The sequence below is a fragment of the Stenella coeruleoalba genome, assembly GCF_951394435.1.
Source record: "Stenella coeruleoalba genome assembly, contig: scaffold_109, whole genome shotgun sequence".
Lineage (NCBI taxonomy): Eukaryota > Metazoa > Chordata > Mammalia > Artiodactyla > Delphinidae > Stenella > Stenella coeruleoalba.
This window is the reverse complement of record NW_027646462.1, coordinates 538,967-545,162: the sequence shown is the minus strand read 5'-3', so window position 1 is coordinate 545,162 and position 6,196 is coordinate 538,967. Positions and strand designations below refer to the sequence as shown.

Genomic DNA, 6,196 nt, shown 5'->3' with positions numbered 1-6,196 from the left:
CCGGGCCGGAACCAGATTAGGGCCTGAAGCCATCCTGCGGTGTTGCGGCCAGGTCACAAGAAAGCGAGTTGAAGAAAGGAGCTCAGGGGCACTGTAATTCACAAACCTGCAGAGTTATAAATGACAGCTATCGTCCAAAAATACACTGAAGTAAGGCTGCCAAGAGGACTTGAAAGCGGGGCAGAATTGCAGGAAACCGATTTCAGGAGGTAGACTGGAATTGCATTGAAAGCATAGGAAAAGAGGCAGAACGTCCACAATGATGCACTTGGCCAAAAAGGGCGTATGCGTTTTTTCCTGAATATATTCAGGAAAAAACGCATACGCCCTTTTTGGCCAACCAAGCAAGCTTGCAAAGGAAATCTGCACTACAATGAAGTCTCACTTCCCCCTGGTCAAAAGGGCCATCTGAAAAAAGTGTAAAATCCAGAAAGGCAACAGGCCATTGAGAACTGGGAGCCTTGTTATGCTGATGGGCGGGATGTAAATTGCCAACAACCACTCGGGAGAAGTCTATGGTGTTTCCTGAAACATCTGAAAAACAAAGCAACAGAAACTAGGGCACTTCCACTTATGGTCCTATAGCTTAGGGAAATTAAAATCAAAAAGACACAGCCACCCCAAAGTTTGGAACGGCTCTGTTTACAAGAACCTCGTTTACAGTACAAGTTCAACATCGCAGAAAGTGAAAAATGGATAAAGAAGTTGTGGTATTCACTTACAAAGCAATATCACTCAGCAATGAAATCTATGTCATCAGGTCCTTAGCAGCACAATGAGTGTATTCAGGTATGATGATTCTAACTGAAATAAGTCACACAGAAAAAGAAACATCATAAGATATCAGTAATACACGGAATGGAAACTTGGCTACACAGGGACTGAATTACAGAACAGAACAGGGTCTCAAATTTAGAAAAACAACTTATGCTTGCTTAAGGGTAAAGGCGAGTTGGGGTGCTGCATAAAACCAGAGATTGAAATGAGCACAGATAAAGTTCCTTAAGTCAAATATGGAATAGACAAGAGCTACTCCTTGCTCAACGAAATGGACTCAACACCGCATATTAAACGCCTAAGAATGTACCTGACTAGTAAGTATCGTAAAACCTATGGATTGCTATGTCTCCGAAAGAGAATCAAGCATGTGTACAGGGGCATAAACGCAGCAGTGATAGGATTGGAGAGGTTCGGTGAGCAAATGAAGACCCTTTGAAGTCATATTGCATGGTACCCAATACACGGGTCTCAACTCTCCAGGTTTAAGGTATTCTTCCTTCAGCTAAAACATGCATGTGGAACCCAAGTATGATCAACCATGTGAACGGGAGACGTGTTCAAATATGTCTCAGTTTTCGTACCCTGGTACTCGGGTGCAACATTCCAGACGCTTTACTAACACTCTCCCCACTTGGAGAGTCAGTCGCTTTAACCTCCTGTTTGGCCCAGTTTGCAATTTCTGCGGAAGAGGAACAGGAATAGCGAGAACCAATGAGAGACTAGCTGGAGGTGTCTGGACGGGCAAATTTAACTCTCATTTCCCACCAGGAAGAGGAAATAACCAAAGGCTCAGCGTGCCGTGCCAGAACCAGATTAGGGCCTGAAGCCATCCTGTGTTGTTGCGGCCAGGTCACAAGAAAGCAAGTTGAAGAAAGGAGCTCAGGGGCACTGTAATTCACAAACCTGCAGAGTTATAAATGACAGCTATCGTCCAAAAATAGACTGAAGTAAGGCTGCCAAGAGGACTTGAAAGCGGGGCAGAATTGCAGGAAACCGATTTCAGGAGGTAGACTGGAATTGCATTGAAAGCATAGGAAAAGAGGCAGAACGTCCACAATGATGCACTTGGCCAAAAAGGGCGTATGCGTTTTTCCCTGAATATATTCAGGAAAAAACGCATACGCCCTATTTGGCCAACCAAGCAAGCTTGCAAAGGAAATCTGCACTACAATGAAGTCTCACTTCCCCCCGGTCAAAAGGGCCATCTGAAAAAAGTGTAAAATCCAGAAAGGCAGGACAGGCCATGGAGTACTGGGAGCCTTGTTATGCTGATGGGCGGAATGTAAATTGCCAACAACCACTCGGGAGAAGTGTATGGTGTTTCCTGAAACATCTAAAAAACAAAGCAACAGAACCTAGGGCACTTCCACTTATGGTCCTATAGCTTAGGGAAATTAAAATCAAAAAGACACAGCCACCCCAAAGTTTGGAACGGCTCTGTTTACAAGAACCTCGTTTACAGTACAAGTTCAACATCGCAGAAAGTGAAAAATGGATAAAGAAGTTGTGGTATTTACTTACAAAGCAATATCACTCAGCAATGAAATCTGTGTCATCAGGCCCTTAGCAGCACAATGAGTGGATTCAGGTATGATGATTCGAACTGAAATAAGTCACACAGAAAAAGAAACATCATAAGATATCAGTAATACATGGAATGTAAACTTGGCTACACAGGAACTGAATTACAGAACAGAACAGGGTCTCAAATTTAGAAAAACAACTTATGCTTGCTTAAGGGTAAAGGTGAGTTGGGGTGCTGCATAAAACCAGAGATTGAAATGAGCACAGATAAAGTTCCTTAAGTCAAATATGGAATAGACAAGAGCTACTCCTTGCTCAACGAAATGGACTCAACACCGCATATTAAACGCCTAAGAATGTACCTGACTAGTAAGTATCTTAAAACCTATGGATTGCTATGTCTCCGAAAGAGAATCAAGCATGTGTACAGGGGCATAAACGCAGCAGTGATAGGATTGGAGAGGTTCGGTGAGCAAATGAAGACCCTTTGAAGTCATATTGCATGGTACCCATTACACGGGTCTCAACTCTCCAGGTTTAAGGTATTCTACCTTCAGCTAAAACATGCATGTGGAACCCAAGTATGATCAACCATGTGAACGGGAGACGTGTTCAAATATGTCTCACTTTTCCTCCCCTGGTACTCGGGTGCAACATTCCAGACGCTTTACTAACACTTTCCCCACTTGGAGAGTCAGCGCCTTTAACCTCCTGTTTGGCCCAGTTTGCAATTTCTGCGGAAGATGAACAGGAATAGCGAGAACCAATGAGAGGCTAGCTGGAGGTGTCTGGACGGGCAAATTTAACTCTCATTTCCCACCAGGAAGAGGAAATAACCAAAGGCTCAGCGTGCCGTACCGGAACCAGATTAGGGCCTGAAGCCATCCTGCGGTGTTGCGGCCAGCTCAAAAGAAAGCGAGTTGAAGAAAGGAGCTCAGGGGCACTGTAATTCACAAACCTGCAGAGTTATAAATGACAGCTATCGTCCAAAAATAGACTGAAGTAAGGCTGCCAAGAGCACTTGAAAGCGGGGCAGAATTGCAGGAAACCGATTTCAGGAGGTAGACTGGAATTGCATTGAAAGCATAGGAAAAGAGGCAGAACGTCCACAATGATGCACTTGGCCAAAAAGGGCGTATGCGTTTTTTCCTGAATATATTCAGGAAAAAACGCATACGCACTTTTTGGCCAACCAAGCAAGCTTGCAAAGGAAATCTGCACTACAATGAAGTCTCACTTCCCCCCGGTCAAAAGGGCCATCTGAAAAAAGTGTAAAATCCAGAAAGGCAGGACAGGCCATGGAGAACTGGGAGCCTTGTTATGCTGATGGGCGGGATGTAAATTGCCAACAACCACTCGGGAGAAGTGTATGGTGTTTCCTGAAACATCTAAAAAACAAAGCAACAGAACCTAGGGCACTTCCACTTATGGTCCTATAGCTTAGGGAAATTAAAATCAAAAAGACACAGCCACCCCAAAGTTTGGAACGGCTCTGTTTACAAGAACCTCGTTTACAGTACAAGTTCAACATCGCAGAAAGTGAAAAATGGATAAAGAAGTTGTGGTATTTACTTACAAAGCAATATCACTCAGCAATGAAATCTGTGTCATCAGGCCCTTAGCAGCACAATGAGTGGATTCAGGTATGATGATTCTAACTGAAGTAAGTCACACAGAAAAAGAAACATCATAAGATATCAGTAATACACGGAATGGAAACTTGGCTACACAGGAACTGAATTACAGAACAGAACAGGGACTCAAATTTAGAAAAACAACTTATGCTTGCTTAAGGGTAAAGGTGAGTTGGGGTGCTGCATAAAACCAGAGATTGAAATGAGCACAGATAAAGTTCCTTAAGCCAAATATGGAATAGACAAGAGCTACTCCTTGCTCAACGAAATGGACTCAACACCGCATATTAAACGCCTAAGAATGTACCTGACTTGTAAGTATCTTAAAACCTATGGATTGCTATGTCTCCAAAAGAGAATCAAGCATGTGTACAGGGGCATAAACGCAGCAGTGATAGGATTGGAGAGGTTCGGTGAGCAAATGAAGACCCTTTGAAGTCATATTGCATGGTACCCATTCCACGGGTTTCAACTACCCAGGTTTAAGGTATTCTTCCATCAGCTAAAACATGCATGTGGAACCTAGAGTATGATCAACCATGTGATCGGGAGACGTGTTCAAATATGTCTCAGTTTTCGTACCCTGGTACTCGGGTGCAACATTCCAGACGCTTTACTAACACTCTCCCCACTTGGAGAGTCAGTCCCTTTAACCTCCTGTTTGGCCCAGTTTGCAATTTCTGTGGAAGATGAACAGGAATAGCGAGAACCAATGAGAGGCTAGCTGGAGGTGTCTGGACGGGCAAATTTAACTCTCATTTCCCACCAGGAAGAGGAATTAACCAAAGGCTCAGCATGCCGGGCCGGAACCAGATTAGGGCCTGAAGCCATCCTGCGGTGTTTCGGCCAGGTCACAAGAAAGCGAGTTTAAGAAAGGAGCTCAGGGGCACTGTAATTCAAAAACCTGCAGAGTTATAAATGACAGCTATCGTCCAAAAATAGACTGAAGTAAGGCTGCCAAGAGGACTTGAAAGCGGGGCAGAATTGCAGGAAACCGATTTCAGGAGGTAGACTGGAATTGCATTGAAAGCATAGGAAAAGAGGCAGAACGTCCACAATGACGCACTTGGCCAAAAAGGGCGTATGCGTTTTTTCCTGAATATATTCAGGAAAAAACGCATACGCCCTTTTTGGCCAACCAAGCAAGCTTGCAAAGGAAATGTGCACTACAATGAAGTCTCACTTCCCCCCGGTCAAAAGGGCCATCTGAAAAAAGTGTAAAATCCAGAAAGGCAGGACAGGCCATGGAGAACTGGGAGCCTTGTTATGCTGATGGGCGGAATGTAAATTGCCAACAACCACTCGGGAGAAGTGTATGGTGTTTCCTGAAACATCTAAAAAACAAAGCAACAGAACCTAGGGCACTTCCACTTATGGTCCTATAGCTTAGGGAAATTGAAATCAAAAAGACACAGCCACCCCAAAGTTTGGAACGGCTCTGTTTACAAGAACCTCGTTTACAGTACAAGTTCAACATCGCAGAAAGTGAAAAATGGATAAAGAAGTTGTGGTATTTACTTACAAAGCAATATCACTCAGCAATGAAATCTGTGTCATCAGGCCCTTAGCAGCACAATGAGTGGATTCAGGTATGATGATTCTAACTGAAATAAGTCACACAGAAAAAGAAACATCATGAGATATCAGTAATACACGGAATGTAAACTTGGCTACACAGGAACTGAATTACAGAACAGAACAGGGTCTCAAATTTAGAAAACCAACTTATTCTTGCTTAAGGGTAAAGGTGAGTTGGGGTGCTGCATAAAACCAGAGATTGAAATGAGCACAGATAAAGTTCCTTAAGTCAAATATGGAATAGACAAGAGCTACTCCTTGCTCAACGAAATGGACTCAACACCGCATATTAAACGCCTAAGAATGTACCTGACTAGTAAGTATCTTAAAACCTATGGATTGCTATGTCTCCGAAAGAGAATCAAGCATGTGTACAGGGGCATAAACGCAGCAGTGATAGGATTGGAGAGGTTCGGTGAGCAAATGAACACCCTTTGAAGTCATATTGCATGGTACCCATTACACGGGTCTCAACTCTCCAGGTTTAAGGTATTCTTCCTTCAGCTAAAACATGCATGTGGAACCCAAGTATGATCAACCATGTGAACGGGAGACGTGTTCAAATATGTCTCAGTTTTCCTCCCCTGGTACTCGGGTGCAACATTCCAGACGCTTTACTAACACTCTCCCCACTTGGAGAGTCAGCGCCTTTAACCTCCTGTTTGGCCCAGTGTGCAATT

General features: G+C 43.7%; 1 long non-coding RNA gene across 2 annotated transcripts in view; it reads right to left on the bottom strand.

Moving 5' to 3' along the window:
- Positions 1-719: 719 nt before the first annotated feature.
- Positions 720-6,196, bottom strand: part of LOC307181088 — a 430,747-nt gene continuing 425,270 nt past the window's right edge. Inside the window, exon 4 of one of the 2 annotated variants that reach the window (XR_013825866.1) lies at positions 720-804. This is a non-coding gene — a long non-coding RNA (uncharacterized lncRNA). The remainder of the gene's footprint in view (positions 805-6,196) is intronic. The other variant, XR_013825867.1, reaches the window with a different exon arrangement.